Source organism: Stegostoma tigrinum, chromosome 13, assembly GCF_030684315.1.
Source record: "Stegostoma tigrinum isolate sSteTig4 chromosome 13, sSteTig4.hap1, whole genome shotgun sequence".
NCBI classification, from domain to species: Eukaryota; Metazoa; Chordata; class Chondrichthyes; order Orectolobiformes; family Stegostomatidae; genus Stegostoma; species Stegostoma tigrinum.
The window spans coordinates 13,598,509-13,617,635 of NC_081366.1; the positions used below are offsets into that span (position 1 = coordinate 13,598,509).

Here is a 19,127-nt window from a genome sequence, read left to right on the forward strand (position 1 = left end):
GTCAAGGAGGCAGGGACAAGAGGGAGGGCTGGTCTTGAGGTCGGCAGGGTAGCGAGATTTTGAAGCTCATAAAGACCATATTGAGACCTTTGGGTTGTAGAGTTGCAAGGCAGAATATGAGGTGCTGCTCCGCCAGTTTTCGAGTGGCATCGTTGTGACGCTGGAGGAGACCCAGGATGGGCATGTCGTCCAGGCAGTGGGAGGGGTAACTGAAGTGGTTCCCCATTTCTGATGAAGGGTCCCGACCTGAAACGTCCGCTTTCCTGCTCCTCTGATGCTGCCTGGCCTGCTGTGTTCATCCAGCTCCACACCTTGTTATCTCAGAGTCCAGCATCGGCAGTTCCTATTGTCTCTAATGTTACAAGGACCCGGGTTCAAATCACTCCATAGCAAACATGTTACCTTACTGTAAATCAATCAGTAACAATTTTTTTCATATTCCATGCAATACAGTCACCCTTCCAAATTCGTCCTTTACTTAACCAAAATCTTATAATATGTTTAAGTACAAAGTGATCATAACAGAAATATGATTTTCTTTCGTATTCTTTTAACTCTTCATACCACCAGGCATCTCTCTTCCATTATTTCTTAGACAAGCTCTTCATTTGTGAAATAGTCTGATAACTGGTAACTCCACTTCATTTTGAAAATACCTTTTCTTTATAATATTTCGTTTAGTACGCCACATGCATCATAACTGGCATTGGGTCTATTGAGAGCACATCCAGTTTAATTGTCTAATCAGACTTTTTGACTGGAATTACTTCTTCTCTGGAGGCAACATCATTTTTTTTTGAGGAGCACTAGCTGCATTCATTAGGATGTGATTAGCATTTTCCAAGTTAGGCTGCTAATTCACACTTAGTCCTGACTTATTCTGGTTAATATCTAACCTTATCCAGTTAAGCACCCCATTCCCAAATATCTACCTTAAATTCCCTTTTTATTTTACACACAGTTCTCAAACTCATTTGAATCTCGCTATTGAAAATCAGTATCAATCATTTGTCACTGGTTTTCCCCACTCTTCCTATAATGGTGGCAATCCTCCACTCACTGGCCCCACAACTGGCTAGCCCAACATCTCTGTTTGCCTTTGTTCGTATTCGGTTAGTCTTCATCTTCTGTTACTTGGTCCTCATAATTGTCCAATATACATGTATGCATATTGAATGCTGCCCTTTGTATGAATTGGTCAGATTCTGCAAGTGTGCAATGAGTGCCAGTTAAGCTTGAGCAGTGCGCCATAACAACTTAGTTGTAATGCTATAAAATATTTGTTTTTCCATACCTTACCTAGATTGTTCCACATTTCCTGCCGTTCTCTTCTACAATGGAACCATATCCCTTGTTTAATATTTGTCTGCAGCATTTATACAATGTCATAAGGCTCACCAAATTCTCTCTGAAACTTCAGCCTCAGTGAATGCTTTTGTCACAGCATGCAGGACTTACTTGTGCTCCACAGAAAATGGAGCTAAATCTGGGGGTTTCCCAAGGATTTGTCATAACCAAAAGAATGTTTGGATTTCTGCCAAAAATCAATTGTCATGGACCCAGAAACCTCAATATTTGCAGTCAGGGCAGATGCTAACTTACAACCTTGCTTGGTCTTTAAGATTTTATGAAGTACTTCACCAGTCACCCTGTGATTTCTTTCACATTCTCCACTGCCAAGAGAGCTTTCTGCTGTCATGTTCATTACTGCAATATTCATATTTTCACACATATCACCAAATTTATAATTGGCAATTTCCTCCCCATCATCAGTTCAGAATTTTGTTGCTGCCACTAGTCTAGTTCCTATTGATTTCTCCATTACCTTGTGTAGTATTGCTTTTTTCCCTGAACAATATATTGTAGTTGACTAATCTAGTTGCCATATTCATGAAGTGAAAAATGAAAACCATTTTTCCGTATCCCATACTATCAATCCATTGCTACAGTTTTGATAAAGCGTCTTGCTAATGAGAATTCACTATGTACTCTGATGGTGTCCCTCTATTTCTTTTAATAGAAATCATATTTATTGCTGATCTCTTTAGTAGTTTAGTGTAAGGTTTTTAACTGGAGAAGATAGAAGGACAAGTTGATGGTGTATTTTTAAGACAATTAACTCTTGTCTTTTCTGTAAACCACTATCCACAAATGCCAATAACATTTTAATAACAACAGAAAAGATGCCCAGAGTCAAAGCAAGAGGTATGTTTGTGGTCGCAGGGGAGAGATATGGCTGAATGTTATACTGTTAGGTGAACAGGAGAAAGTCAGTCAGCTCTGGCAGAATCTGTGGAGAGAAAAACAGAATTCACATTTTGAGTTCAGTACAACTCCCTTCAGAACTGATGGGAAGTGACAAAGTGACTTCTACTCTGTCTGTAAGAATAATCCCACCCTATTAGCGGCTTGCCATTTCAATTTTCACCTTACCCTCATGAAACCTTGATTACCTATTTTGGCATTTTACTGCTTTCAGGACTCAATGCTTAGTTCAACATCTTCAAATCATACTGTTCTCCATCTTGATACACCCTCTACTCCCCAGTATCTCATTTGCATGTGTCAGCTTTCAGACAGCTGACCTATTTTACACTATTAACACCTAACAGTAACATTCAGCCATATCTCTCCCCTGCGACCACAAACATACCTCTTGCTTTGACTCTGGGCATCTTTTCCACATGCTCCTCCTCCCGCTTTGTGAACAGCATTAAAAAAAAGCATTATTTTCCAGTTCCCCGCAGCTCTGAGGAAGAATCATATCAGATTTAAAATGTTAGCTCGCTTTCTCTCTTCTTATGCCTCAGTGGGGTAGCATGCTGGAAATCAAGCCTCACTGTGCACAGTTTCATTGCAAAAGCCTAAGGTTTTAGAAAGTGCTTCTTGCCTTTTTGCCGCAGCTTGACAGAATTTGCAGAGGTTTTTATACTTAATAAGAATTGCTATTCATCACAGATAAATAGATTCTAACTACAGATAAATAATTATGAACATTGACTTAACAAGGTGTAGAGCTGGATGAACACAGCAGGCCAAGCAGCATCAGAGGAACAGGAAAGCTGATGTTTCGGGCCTAGACCTTTCTTTAGAAATGGGGAGGGGAAGGGGGTTCTGAAATAAATAGGGAGAGAGGAGAAAGCGGATAGAAGATGGGTAAAGGAGAAGACAGGTGGAGGGGAGACAGACAGGTCAAAGAGGCGGGGATGGAGCCGGTAAAGGTGAGTGTAGGTGGGGAGTTAGGAACGGGATAGATCAGTCCAGGGAGGATGGACATGTCAAGGTGCTGGTAAGATTGAACATTGACGTGTAACTTTTCTAGTTAAAATTCTATCCCCTCTGTAAATAGGGACAGAGACACTCTTGAAATGAAAGCCAGCATTGCAGTTGTCTTCCAAACAGCCAACTGAACCTGCATGTTAACCTTAAGAGAATCCTGAACTAGGACTCCCAAATCCCTTTGCGCTTCAGGTTTCTGAAGCGTTTGGTTGCTTAGAAAATAGCCTATGCCTGTGCTCTTCCTACCAAAGTGCACAACTTCACACTTTCCCGCATTGTGTTCTATCTGCCACCTCTTTGCCTTCTCCTACCCTGTCCAGGACCTCCTGCAGCATCCCACTACCTTAACACCATTGGATCTCTCCATCAGTGTTTGTGCCATCTTCAAATGTAGCAATAATAATCTCTGTTCTTTGTCTATATTGTTAATGTATGACATGAATAGTTGTGCCATGCTGAAAAAGACCCCGTTATCCTTACTCTTTCTGCCAGTCAGCCAATCCTCCATCCATGCCAGTACCTTGCCTGGAACACCCTGTGTCCTATCTTATTTAGCAGACTTCTTACAGCACCTTGTCAAATGCTGTCTGGAAATCCAAATTGATCATATCTAGTGGCTATCCTTTGTCTAAATTGCTTGTCACCTCATCAAAGAAATGTAACAGATCTGTGAGGAATGAAATCTAATTTACCACACATTTCCAAGTACTCCACAAACTCATCCTTAATAATAGACTCAAAAATCTTACAAGGACCAAGGCCAGGCTAAATGGCCAATAGTTTTCTGTCTTCAGCCTCTCTCCCTTTTTAAACAGGGGTGTTGCTTTAGCAATTTTCCACTCCTCTGGGACTCTCCATGACTCTAATGATTTCTGAAAGATCACCACCAACATTTCCCCTATCTGCCTTCATTCTGAAAGTAACCTTTCATAGACAGACAAATTAGTAGCTATCACCAACCAATGAACATATGATTACCTGTAATATCCCTCGTTTGTGCTGGGCCCAGGTTAAGGGGTTTAAATTATTCTGTTAATAACAACACTTTGCAATCTATGAGCCAAAAAAAGAGCACCTCTTCCTCTCTGCACCATATCCCTGTTGTCTTCAAATTCCCCATGTTATCTGTTCACTCAGGCTTTGTCTCACTCTCTCCTTCCTGACCTGCAAAGCTTTCAGATAGAGTTATAAAGATGTATTACTTTTAACTTACAACAAACAGCAACTAAAAAGAGAAAATAAACTGGTTATTTCAGGCTTGAGATGAAGAGCAAAAATATCTGCTCTTCAAGCAGTCTGATGGTTTCCAGCAAAGCATTCACACCCCCAAGCTGCTCAGCTACTTGGGAGCCAATCGGTTAGTTGTTGGCAAGGAGAAGGCGTCAATAACCGGTCACTAGTCCATACACCATTCCGTTACTTGTTGTCAGCCAAAACTCCATTCACACAAGCCACCCGGCTCAACCTCATCTGCAAACTAGGCTTCCAAGCCTGCTGAAACAGGCAGCTGTGGAAAGAGTACTTACAATGAGTGGCAGGTTACTGGTTTTAAAAGTGCAGCAATCCTTCAATAACCCTTGTCTCTTATCCTTTTCTCATTTTAGCCCATAATGAAAAATGCAGAAAAATAATAAGGTGCTGCCTTTGCACTCTCCTAAGGCATTGCCACGCCTGCTGGGTTTCTGCAGCACCTTGTGTCTAAATTTCAGATCTCCGACATCTGAAGTACTTTGCTTTTATCACCTCCTTAATGGTTTTATCATCGAAGTTTAAAGGAATACAGTTATATCTAGATTGTGTAAACTGTAAATCTATTGATTACGAGAAAAAAAGACTTGTTATGTTTCATTTGAGACAAAAATAGAAGTTGCTGGAAAAGCTCAGCAGGTGTGGCAGCATCTGTGAAGAGAAATCAGGATGTGGAGGTGCTGCTGTTGCACAGCTTATCCAGGTGATGGTGTTCAAAAGGAACAGCAAGGAAGATTTTACATGTACAGAACGGTGTGGTGGGGTCACATGTAGCACGATATGAATCCAATATCATGGTTTAGACTGACTTCATGGGTACAGAATTTGGAAACCAATTTCTACTCAGTGATTCTGCATTGTTGTGTATCTCAAAGTCCACCTTGGAGGATGCTTACCTGAAGATCAGAGGCTGAATGTCCTTGTCCATTGAAGCGTTCCCCGACTGGGAGAGAACATTACCATCTGGCAATTGTTGTGCATTCGTCCGTTGTCCGAGCTTCTGCATGGTCTCACCAATATACCACGCCTTGGGGTATCCCTGCCAACGGCATATGAGACAGACAGCATTGGCCTAGTCACATGAGTATCTGCCGTGTACACAGTGAGTGGTGTTCCCACGTGTGATGGTAGTGCCCATGTCGGTGGTCTGACATGTCTTACACAGGTTACTAATGGCAGGGTTGCATGGTGTTGCCGTCGCTGTTGTCCTGAAGGCTGGGTAGTTTGCTGCGAACAATGGTCTGTTTAAGGTTTGGCGGTTGTTTGAAGGCAAGAAGTGGAGGCGTGGGGAGCATCTTGGCGAGGTGCTCATCATCATCGATGACATGTTCAAGGCTGCAAAGAACATGGCGGGAAAGAAGCTACATGTGACCCCACTATACTGCTTTGTATCTGTAAAATCTTCCTTACTGTCCTGTTTTGACAGCATCACCTTGATAACTTGTTCTGATCGCTCTGCCTTAATTAGTTTTACAGTTTTGAATTACTTATTACCTTGGTTAGACTTTTGGCATGCGACTCTTATACCTATCAAGTTATTCCAGTCATTTGGTTTGTTTCCAGCATCACCTTATTTTTAACTTTATTGTAATTATCTCTCTGCCTCATTTAATCAGATTATAGGTCATCCCTTCACTGGTTATTCAGCTGCTGACACTTTACTCACCGTCTAACGCTCTTGGTGTCCTGTGCAGACTTAGTGTCTGGCAATCCACTCACACCAGTTGTATGATCTTCTGGCCTCTCAGCTTTTGATCTCTCTGTGTATAAACTCTGTGTCTGTGTGCGGTTCTCTCTTGCCGCACCTGACGAAGGGGCTGAGCTACAAAAGCTTGTGATTTCAATTGGGCTATAACCTGGTGTTGTGTGACTTCTAACTGAGAGAAATCCGAATTAACATTTTGGCTCGAGTGACCCTTCCTCAGAACTGCTCTGAGATATGTCACTCAACCCGAAACTTTAATTCTGATTTCTGTCCACAGATGTGGCCACACCTGCTGAGCTTTTCTGGCAACTTCTATTTTTGTCTCTGATTTACGGCATCCACAGTTCTTTCTGTTTTTATTCATCTTTCACTTGATCCTTTCTCATAGATGTCCAGCTCAACAGCTTGACAGTAATTTGAAACTCTGTCTTGATAAAATGATTTGCTCAATCATTTTGTCATGAATCATGACTCTTTTTACTGACTTAAGTACAGTGTCATGCTCAAATTTGCAGTAGGCAGGACCCTGAAATTCCTTATCCTTACTTTGGTATTTATTAATTAACAAATCTAAGTAACATGTTAACCAAGATAATGAAATGTGAGGCTGGATGAACACAGGAGGCCCAGCAGCATCTCAGGAGCACAAAAGCTGACGTTTTGGGCCTAGACCCTTCATCAGAGAGGGGGATGGGGAGAGGGAACTGGAATAAATAGGGAGAGAGGGGGAGGCGGACCGAAGATGGAGAGAAAAGAAGATAGGTGGAGAGGAGAGTATGGGTGGGGAGGTAGGGAGGGGATAGGTCAGTCCAGGGAAGACGGACAGGTCAAGGAGGTGGGATGAGGTTAGTAGGTAGGAGATGGAGGTGCGGCATGGGATGGGAGGAAGGGATGGGTGAGAGGAAGAACAGGTTAGGGAGGCAGAGACAGGGTGGACTGGTTTTGGGATGCAGTGGGTGGAGGGGAAGAGCTGGGCTGGTTGTGTGGTGCAATGGGAGGAGGGGACGAACAGGGGTGGTTTTGGGATGCGGTGGGGGAAGGGGAGATTTTGAAGCTGGTGAAGTCCACATTGATACCATTGGGCTGCAGGGTTCCCAAGCGGAATATGAGTTGCTGTTCCTGCAACCTTCGGGTGGCATCATTGTGGCACTGCAGGAGGCCCATGATGGACATGTCATCTAAAGAATGGGAGGGGGAGTGGAAATGGTTTGCGACTGGGAGGTGCAGTTGTTTATTGCGAACCGAGCGGAGGTGTTCTGCAAAGCGGTCCCCAAGCCTCCGCTTGGTTTCCCCAATGTAGAGGAAGCCACACCGGGTACAGTGGATGCAGTATACCACACTGGCAGATGTGCAGGTGAACCTCTGCTTAATGTGGAAAGTCATCTTGGGGCCTGGGATAGGGGTGAGGGAGGAGGTGTGGGGGCAAGTGTAGCATTTCCTGCGGTTGCAGGGGAAGGTGCCGGGTGTGGTGGGGTTGGAGGGCAGTGTGGAGCGAACAAGGGAGTCACGGAGAGAGTAGTCTCTCCGGAAAGCAGACAGGGGTGGGGATGGAAAAATGTCTTGGGTGGTGGGGTCCCTTGTTCGCTCCACACTGCCCTCCAACCCCACCACACCCGGCACCTTCCCCTGCAACCGCAGGAAATGCTTGGGGACCGCTTTGCAGAACACCTCCGCTCGGTTCGCAATAAACAACTGCACCTCCCAGTCGCAAACCATTTCCACTCCCCCTCCCATTCTTTAGATGACATGTCCATCATGGGCCTCCTGCAGTGCCACAATGATGCCACCCGAAGGTTGCAGGAACAGCAACTCATATTCCGCTTGGGAACCCTGCAGCCCAATGGTATTAATGTGGACTTCAGCTTCAAAATCTCCCCTTCCCCCACCGCATCCCAAAACCACCCCAGTTCGTCCCTTCCCCCCACTGCACCACACAACCAGCCCAGCTCTTCCCCTCCACCCACTGCATCCCAAAACCAGTCCAACCTGTCTCTGCCTACCTAGCCTGTTCTTCCTCTCACCCATCCCTTCCTCCCACCCCAAGCCGCACCTCCATCTCCTACTACTAACCTCATCCCACCTCTTTGACCTGTCCGTCTTCCCTGGACTGACCTATCCCCTCCCTACCTCCCCACCTATACTCTCCTCTCCACCTATCTTCTTTTCTCTCCATCTTCGGTCCGCCTCCCCCTCTCACCCTATTTATTCCAGAACCCCCACCTCATCCCCCTCTCTGATGAAGGGTCTAGGCCCAAAACGTCAGCTTTTGTGCTCCTGAGATGCTGCTGGGCCTGCTGTGTTCATCCAGCCTCACATTTCATTATCTTGGATTCTCCAGCATCTGCAGTTCCCATTATCACTGATACAACATTACAAATCCACTTCACATTCTGGGGATGTGCATATGCTGCTCAACAGAGTACAATTAAATGAGTCTATGACTAAGACATTCATTACTGAGATGAAACTTCTGGTGACTAATGAAATGTTCTATGCCTGATTTTTGTAAAAATTTCCATAATATGCATAATTTTGAATACCTTGTTATTTCTTTCAAGATAGCTCTTTGCATAATGGTACTTTGAGTAACATTTGTTGACCATACCCTGGGAATTCCTGGGGTTGATTCTTTGTTCATAGTTCCCTAATTCCTGTCGTCTGTTATCATTACCAGAAGCATTTGTATGCTTATTCCTTTTAGCTATGATTCTTCTTTCATATTGATGTATTCGGCCTGTACCTGGAGAGTGTTGCATTGCCACTGCTATCAATTCTTGTATTCTTTGAGTAACTAACAAATATACCATTTGAGTCATGCAGGCCATTGGGAATGAATGTATTCTGTTCCAGAAGCATAATTCGAGCTGAAAATCTTACTTCAGTTATTATAAGGATTCTATTAATATTCAACTCCATAACATAGTTGAATAATTTAAAGTTGAACACTGATTTAGGAATCTCCAAATTAATATTTTTCAAAATTGCATACACCGTGTTAAATTCCAGTTTTAAAATTGTATTTATCCACAGAACTTGGACATCGCTGGCTAGTGTTTATTACCCATCAATAAATAGCCTTGAAAAGGACATATGGGGAGACAAGCTAAGCACATGAGTCAGAATGGAATCAGACATAGGAAGGTATCAGTAGGTGAAGAAAGGCGAGACAGGACTCAAGTGGAACATAAGCATATGTTTCTGTCCTGTCAATTTGAAGTCATTCAATGACACAAGTTACCATTATATGTAGTTCACCACTCAGTTGTGAAATTTCACTGTCTCAGCTTGTCCAGTTAATGGAAGCAGACCGAATGATATACATCTGGCATTGAAAAAATGTTCAGAATCTGCACTTGGGAAGATATCCTCAATGACAGTTCAAAGCCTTGCCACATCCATATAATCCCTCACAGTCTTGCTAAAATACGGTTTGGTGGGTTAGACTGGAGGAGATCTTGTGGTGCAGTGAATAGCATCCCTGCCTTGAACCGCATTACGACCAAGGAAAAGAAGTCGATAAAGCAGCAAATCAGGTTGACTATCAACATGCGAATCCTTCCAACACATACCAATGGCAGGAGGTAAGAGAGGGAGTGATTCTAATCAGCCCTCTAATAGAGCAAAACTTCAGCCTTTACCATCGTTATACATAGCTTCAGGCCAGAGTGGGTTATTCCAGAGCCTCAGATAGAACCAACTGGGCCATCTGGTCGAGCCAGGTTGGGTCAGATTGGTGCTAGAATGGGCTTCAACCCCTATTCTGGCTGCAATCTATTCATGACATCTATTCCTACCCATATTGGAGATCACAGCATTGGTGTTAGACCTGCCTTTGGGCAGGGAGCTCAAGAGGAAGACAAAGGAAGTAGCTGTGTGCATTTCTGGGCATTGCATCACAGGAAGAATGCCCTTGGAGGTAAGATAGCCAAGATCCATCAGAATGACACCCAGGCTAAAAGGGTTAAATGATGAGGACAGCATAGACTAGATTTGTACTCCCATAAATTTAAAGTTCACGGGGCCAACTGATTAAGATGATGAAGATGATTAGAGGAGTTGGTCAGGTAGATTGAAAACATTAGAGAAGTTGGTCTGGTGATCAAAATCACTTCCTCTGGAGAGTAGGACAGTGGTATACAACCTCACCCTGTGGCATGCTGTTTTGGAATTGGGGAGTGAAAGTATAAAAGAAGTTGTTTTATAACTACAGTACATCGTACCCAGTGCTAAGACCCAATGGGATATTTTTGAAGTGCAGTCAGTACTGGAACATTGAAATGAAGGTAGCCACTTTCCCCACAGCGAGGTCCTGCAGTTAACAATGAGATGAATGCAGAGCGATCTGATTTCCCGGTGTTTGTTACGAAACAAATCTTGCCCAAGGAAGCTGGGGAGATCTTCATTGCTTTTCTTCGAAATAGTGCCCAGCAGATATTTTCATTCCCCTGACAAGATTTTGGTGTAAAATCAAATATTAAAGATCAGTGAGATGACCCCAGAAAAATTGCCATGGTCAGAACAAGTCAAGTAGACTTAAGAGAATGCGGTTGAACCACACCTGGCGGGTCATGTACAGTTTTGTCCTCCCTGCCTAAGGAAGGATATACTTACCATGGTTGGGGTGCAACAGAGGTTCGTCAGGTTTATTGCAGGAGTGAGACAATTTTTCTATGAGGACACTGAAACAGAAATTGCTGGAAAAACCGGCAGTATCTGTGGAGCGAAAGCAGAGTTAACATCTAAAGTCAAGTGAACCTTCTTCAGAACCATGTCACTGGACCCAGAACTTTACGCCTGCTTTCTCTCTAAGGTGCTGCCAGACCTGTTGAGTTACTCCCGCAATTTCTGTTTTGTTTCAGATAACCACCATCCACAGTTCTTTGTTTTACTTTTGTTTTATAAGGAGAGCTTGGTAGAATGGACCTATACTGTCTGGAGTTTGGAAGGAAAGGTGAGCTTATTGAAAAGGTGGAAGATTTGTTTTTCCGTAAATTTCACATTTGTGGATAAGCAGTTCCTCAAACTGTTGGTTGCTTGATCCCATGGTGTTCCTCCTTGTAGTCTTTAAGTGACACTGCTTGAATCGAGCAGGCGGCATCTCATGGTTACTGTAAGAGCAGCCCATGTTTGAAAGACACAAAATGACCGCCAAGGGATAAGGAGAATTAAACAACCTGCTTACACAAAATAGCCAACAAGTGAAGAGCAAAATTAAACCAGAGATAATGGGAACTGCAGATGCTGGAGAATCCAAGATAACAAAGTGTGAAGCTGGATGAACACAGCAGGCCAAGCAGCATCTCAGAACCAACAATGCATCCCAAAACCAGCCCAGCTCATCCCCGCCTCCCTAACCTGTTCTTCCTCTCACCCATCCCCTCCTCCCACCTCAAGCCGCACCTCCATTTCCCACCTACTAACCTCATCCCGCCTCCTTGACCTGTCCGTCCTCCCCGGACTGACCTCATCCCCTCCCTAGGTCCCCACCTATACTCTCCTCTCCACCAATCTTCTCCTCTATCCATCTTCAGTCCGCCTCCGCCCTCTCTCCCTATTTATTTCAGAACCCTCTCCCCATCCCCCTCTCTGATGAAGGGACTCGGCCCAAAACGTCAGCTTTTGTGCTCCTGAGATGCTGCTTGGCCTGCTGTGTTCATCCAGCTTCACACTTTGTTTGCAAAATTAAACTGCCTGCTCCAACACCTAAGTGAAACGTAATGGTATCTGTGAACAGGACTACTCCAATGTGAACATGGGGTCCTACAAGCCAGCATCTGAGACGGTTTGATAAGAGGATGCTGAAGGATAGACAAGTGATTGATTCCAGCCTCATTAGTGAAAGGATGTTGTCTCATTAAGTGAATAGCACTGGTTAGAACAAGGGGTCTAAATCTCAGCCCATGAGCCAGCTGAACTCCGTATGCAGCTGTAAAAAACAACAGCTAAAGTTATTTTGTAGCAACTGATTGTTTCTTTGAAGTTATTCACCATGTTAAGAAATAGGCTCCGGTTAGAGATTCTTCAGAGAATCTTGGGGTAGATTTTAATATGACGATAGGTGCATATATACCCAAAGTATAATAGAAGCATTAGGACAAAAACATTCAAACAAAGGTGTGAAAGTTAATTAGTGTCAGGAAACACTTTTTCTTCTCTCTAAAAAAGGATGCCTGGTACACGATGCATGAAGTACACAGGCCACAACTTGTTAATTACAAGGTGCTAACAGTAGAAGTAATTGTATAACTTCACACGTTATAACTAGCTTGAGAACGGAAATTAATATATGAATCTTATACAGTTAGTTAAAATCAATTGTCTTTTGTACTTGTTAGATACATGATTGAGGCAATGGAAAATATAAGGGGAATAACTGAATTTAATAAAGGTAACACATGGATTACAATGAATGAGAGAGTTCAAGCAGCCCTTAGAGATAAGCAAGTCTGACGCAGACCAGATGGAGTAGAACTAGTAAATTTGGAATGCTAATTAACAGGAGGCATAGAAAGATCCCAAAGCCTGATGATCACATGAGATCATGGGAACCTGGGGCTGTCCATAGGAATGCCCAACATTGATGAGGTATTTCATAGGATTTAGTGCATGGAATCCGGAGAAAGGACTTATTGACCATGTACTAGGTGAGTATTGCAACTCAAAATGTATAAAAATGCTGTATTTCACTGTAAAAATCAGTGTGTGTCATTGATCTCTCTTCCAGTCTGAGCCAAAGATTAAGGGAATAATTGTGTTCTCACATCAAGGTCAGATTTGGGGAAGATCCTTTGGCCCTCTCCCTGTATTAATGGGTTCTTGCTTGAATAAAAATCTGCCACTTGCCTGAATCCTACCTGGCCTTCTGAGTCTTTGGCCCCGATCGAGGGGTATGATCCTGCAGATTGGCGCTGAGGGCAGGGTGCTCTGCCTGAAGCCAGCATACCTTGGGCCATGATTTGGGTATGTATGTTTATTTACCACCCTTCTAGTTAGCGTGGTAGTTGGTAGGGGTGCTTCTGTAAGATGGAGAGTCTCGGGCACCAGAGAGCATGAGGATAAAAGAGCGAGGCAGGGTGTCTCAAGGGCAAAAAGTGTGCATTAAAAAGATTAACAAAATCCTCGGGCAGGAAACAGTAACATTAAATAGAATCAGCAGATACAGTCGGGAAGGAGTCTGGGACAATAGCAGGAAAGGACTGGAGAGAAGCCCATTGGGGTCCAGACAGGTCCAATCAACAGACTGTTGTCAAAAAAAAACCTTAATTAAGAGCATGACAGAGGACTGTTAGAAAAGCAAGGGAACTGAAGCAGAGCAGAAAGCTTGGTAGGTGGGTCAGAGAAAAGTACAGGCACAGAATGGGTTAATCATCCTGGCAGCTCTGATTGAACAGAAGATTGAGCAAACCCAGAGACAGGCTGAGGTAGCTGCCATACAAGCAAAACAAGAGCAATAGAAACATACTTGGAGAGGAGTCATGTTTCTCTCTCAACCATCTGCACCACCAAAGTCAGAACTGCCTGAAAATTCTTTGCAGTATACAAGAAATGTAGGTGATAGCGATGATGATTCCGATGATCCCGACACTGAGCAAGTAATGTATGAATGCCACCATGATGATGGGCATAGACCCAGGGACTGGCCACCCCTATATTCTATGGCCCCAATTCGCACTGAACACACCACACACCCCAAAGGGAGACCAATACAGTTAAGGTAGAAGCCCCCCTGACTCTCAGGAAGAGACACATGCTCCTAGTCGCTCTCCCAAAGCCCAAAAGAAATAAAGCCAACTTGGAATTCTGGGAAAAGAAGAGCTCGCTGAGGGGCATAGACTGACCCTTGATGACCTACAAAACCTCACAAAAGCCACAATCCCCAGGGCAGTGTGGGGAAATGTAGCGGCACCCTTTAACAACCGCACTCGGATCACAGGTGTAGCCAGACGAACAGCAGCCCAGAAATTGGCAAACCCGCCCCAAATTGGACAAAAGTAACCTTGGTCATCCAGAAAAAAGGGGAGCCAGTGGAAGACTGTGTCGAATGCCAGTTCACAGCATACAAAGAAAGTGGGGAGGTGGGGGAACCAAGAGAGGGACAGGGAAACCCCCAGCTGCTTTCCAATGGCAACAGCAGTGACCAGACTGTCATACAACTTAGAGCAGGAGAGTTGCAGAAACTAATCAGGGACAAGTGACGGGTTGTAGCCCCCAAACAAAGGGAAGGGAATGATGTATATGTTAGGGGGCCAGCAGTGCAGAATGTTAATAGACGCCAGAAACTCTATCTGTATTATAGATCTGGATTTACCATTGACAAATAAAACCTTGAAACTAGGATGTGGGCAGTGGGACTTAACCAGGCACTCCTAACCAATGGATTGAAATAGAAATTGCAGGCTGTAGGATCAATGTTTTTACTTATATGTGTAAAAATACTGAAGGCAGTGTATTGGGAATGGATCTACTGGAACAATTCGGAGCTGTAATTAATGTACACGAAGCTAAAATTTATTGAGATGGCTGGTTCAAATTTGGAACATAGAGAATTGCATGCTTCTTTAAGAGTATCTGTGCCACCACACTTGAATGGGAATGGGGTTCTGAGAATCCCTACCACAAGTTCGAAATGATATGTCCTGAATTATGGGCAACTACCAAAACTGAGTGTGGAAGATTGGACATCAAACCAATTGAAATATCTGGGAATGTACACCCATCTAAAAGACAGTACCCCACGAGAACTGAAGTTATGGAGGCAGGTAAAGAAATTGTAAAAGTTTTAGAGAAGCAGGGAATAGTAAAAAAAAACTTGTTCCACTACTAAGTCCCCAATTTGTCCAGTGAAAAAACACCTGATCGATCATACAGGTTAACAATTGACTATACCAGTCTCAACAAAGACAGATAAAATGATGCCTAGTTTGGCATGCCCCCAACACCATAAAGAACAATACAGGGCCAGAAGCTAAGCTCTTTACAGTCCTAGAAATAGGAAACAGGTTCTGGGTTGAGCTTAGTGACCTCGACACCAGTATAAATTTGCCTTTACCGTAGGCAACAGATAGTCTCATCCAGGTGTGCTACCACAGGGGTTCCACCAGACAATGGCAGATGCAATAGCAAAAGTTCTCAGAACACAGTGTGTAATATTACAATATGGAGAGACATTCTGATCGCTTCTACGAGTAAGGAAACTATTATAGGACAGTACTGAAAGTGTTAAAGACCATCAAAGCTTCTGGATTAAAAATAAACGAAAAGGAAGCACTGCTAGGCAAACCAGAAATGTCTTACCTAGTGCAGATAGCCACACAAGGCAGCTGTAACATCCCAATGGAAAGAAAAAGTGCAATATTGGAAGTGAAAAACACTGTCACTTTTAAAGGGCTAAGTTAAATCTTAGGATTAATTGACTATTGCAGGAGCTTTGTAGAACATTACAGAGATCTAGCCAGACCTCTGAAAGGGCCAGGCTAAAGGGGGCCAGGCTAACTCAGAGAAAATTGAATGGGGACCTGAGCAGGAGACAGCCTTTATCCAAATCAAACAGACACTGGCCTCAATTCCAGCACCAGGACCCCCTGTCCTGAAAAAAACCCTTTCACCTCTTTTGCAGTAAAACAATGGCAATCCATTTGCAGTTACAGAGACACGGAGACAAGCTCTGGCCTGTGGGACACTACTCAGGTAAAATGGATCCAGTCAAGATGGGACAATGCTCGTGTGTTTGATCCATCCAATGTGCTACCTGGGCACTAATGACATCCTCCCCTTTGGCACAACTAGGGAAAGTGAGATGATGCTTTCCGCATAGCTGGCTGAGAGGTGTTACAGACAGTCGACGAGCCAAATGGGAAGCCACAGTGTTGCCAGGAGTCAGCACGTGGAAGTGGTTAAAGATAATAGCGAGAACCCAGCAAGCTTTGTGAATCAGGAAGGAGAAACACATGACTGTATCCTCTTCATGGAGCAGGAAGAAGAGAGGCAGGACTGAGATAAGAAACAGCCATTAGAGGAGACAGATGTAAAATGCATGTTTGTAGATGGAGCACGGAAGTATTATGATGGTGAGGCCCAGACATGGTGGGCCATGGTTAATTTGAAAGGGAAGCTCTTAGTAGAGAAAGGATTGAAGGATGTCACTGCACCCAGGTAGTAAAACTAAAAACAGTTACTGTTGCCCTCAAGTTAGGGAGAGGGCAATGGGTTAACATCTACACAGACAGTAGGTATGACTTCAGAGTAATCCATGAGCAAGGTGAGGTTACGTTACCTTGAGTACTAAGCATGAGACCCGAGTCAAGGATGTAATGGCTGCAGCTATGGAACCAAAGAAGGCAGCAATAATTAAAGTAAGAACACATGGAAAGATCCATACACCAGATCAGAACGACTATGCAGACACCGCAGCAAAAGCAATGTCAGAACAGTAAGCAATAATGATAGCAGCTGAGAGAGAGATAGAAGCCAAGTTTGATGATTGGAATATTTTAAATTTACAAGCCTCAGCTAGCTCAGCGGAAAAAACAGGATGGATTAAAGACGGGGCAGCGTTAGGAGAAGATGATATTTGGAGAAAGGAAGGTAAAGCGGTGGCTCCCACATTCTGCCAACAGACCCTATGCAGTGTTTACTATGGATTAACACTTGCAGGGAGGGATGAAATATTACAGCTAATATCTAATTATTGATGGTGGAAAGGAATGGCATAACTAAGTTTTGTCAGAGGTGCACTGCATGTGCGCAGACAGAACCAGGACAAGGGATTAAAATCAAAATAAACCATCAGCCCCACCCATGGAAACCATGGGAACACATTCAAATAGAATTTATAGGACCACTCCCACAAGGTCAGAATGAGAAATTTTGTCTGGTCATGGTTGACCAGTAATCAACACTAAAATTGACACCCTGTGAACAAATTTCTGTCCTCTATTGGCTACTGCTTGGAGGAACCTCCTCTTTGAAGGGATACAATTCTTTGAGAACGCCCATCTGCAAGAGGATGTACAGAAGAGTAAATCAGAATAAGGAATGCCAGCAATCCCAAGACCAAGGACCGATTCCACATCCTGGAAGTACTTGCCGAATGTGAGGTTGGAGATGTGGCTCCCCGATAGAGCCATCAGCCATACAAGGACCCACTGAACCCAGGAGCAGTGACATGGAATATCTTAGACGGACAGCCATATTTATTAGCAAGTGATTGCCAATGACTGCTTAGGTCATGTCTTGACTTTAATATTTTCATTCTTATCTTCAAAGCTCTTCATGGACTGAATAAATTTCTCACACAGATTTGAAAGGGACTTGACATTGTAGATGCTGAGGCCGCTGGATCTGAGATGAGAGATTTCTTCATTCAGAGGCTTGTAAATCTTTGCACCCCAGGGAGAAGACTCTCAGTTGCTCAGTGTATCTAAGGCTGAGATTAATGGATTTTTTTGAAGTTTTAAGGGAATCAATGGAGATTAGGCAGGAAAGCGAAGTTGAGTCTTTACAATCATCCATTGTAGCCTACTCCTTAATTTTTTTTAAAATGCCAGCTTTTTCAATAATGCCTACATCCTAAGAATAAATTGCAACAATAACATGCTTTTATACAGCATTTTTAATGCCATCACATATTCCAAGGTGCTTCACAGGAACACTTCCAGCAAATCTGCCACTGAAGCACATATGAAGATATTAAGTCAGATGGCCACATTTTTGACTGAAGTACTCAAATGTCTGAATACACTGAAGAAGCATAATTATGTGGAGCCATCAGCAGGCTTCGGGAAGAAATTCCAGTACAACTGAAGACAAAACACTTAACATTGTTTAAAACAGAGAACTGTGAATGCTGGAAATCAGAAACCAAAACAGAAATTGCTGGCGAAACTCAGCAGGTCTGGCAGCATCTGTGGGGAGAAAGCAGAGTTTATGTTTTGTGTGTGGTGACTCTTCATTCATTAGATTTGGGGTTGTGCAAAAGCCCAGAGTTGGATGAGCTCAGAATCTTGGAGGGTTACATGTTTGAAGGGGCTTAAGGTAATAGTAAACAGGAGATCAGTCCATGAAGAGCTTTGAAGCTAAGAATGAAAATATTAAAGTCAAGACATGACCTAAGCAGTCATTGGCAATCACTTGCTAATAAATATGGCTGTCCGTCTAAGATATTCCATGTCACTGCTCCTGGGTTCAGTGGGTCCTTGTATGGCTGATGGCTCTATCGGGGAGCCACATCTCCAACCTCACATTCGGCAAGTACTTCCAGGATGTGGAATTGGTCCTTGGTCTTGGGATTGCTGGCATTCCTTATTCTGATTTACTCTTCTGTACAACCTCTTGCAGATGGGTGTTCTCAAAGAATTGTATCCCTTCAAAGAGGAGGTTCCTCCAAGCAGTAGCCAATAGAGGACAGTAAACATCGGGGCACAGGCCGATGGGTGAACAGAACTTGGCACAAATAAGGAAAGGGCAACAGAGTGACCTCATATTTACAGAGGGAAGAAAATGGGAGGCTCATCAAAAGTGGATTAGAATAGACACATTTAGATACAGTAAAAGCCCGGTTGACAGCTTCAACAAATGATGAGATAAGGCGGTGTAGAGCAGGGCCTGTTACAGAGGTGATGATGCAGCTGTCTTGATGATGGAATGGATATGTAGTCAGAAGCATATCTTGGAGTCAAATATGATGCCAAAGTTATGGACAGTCTAATTCAGCAACAGACCAGGATGGCATTAGTCCCTCGGGAGTGGAACTTGAGACACGTACTAAATACATTGCCTTTAATCTAGCCCGAAATGTAATTGAAGGAAGCTGGAGGCTTGGATACTGGACGAACAGGTGGGTAACTTAGGATCAGCAGAGATCTCCAGTTGGAAGCACCAAAGCTTCACTCATTGC

General features: G+C 43.6%; 1 protein-coding gene across 4 annotated transcripts in view; it reads left to right on the forward strand.

The window, feature by feature from the left end:
* LOC125458209 (glutamate receptor 1) overlaps positions 1 to 19,127 on the forward strand; it is a 212,464-nt gene that overhangs the window by 58,896 nt on the left and 134,441 nt on the right. The window lies entirely within an intron of this gene.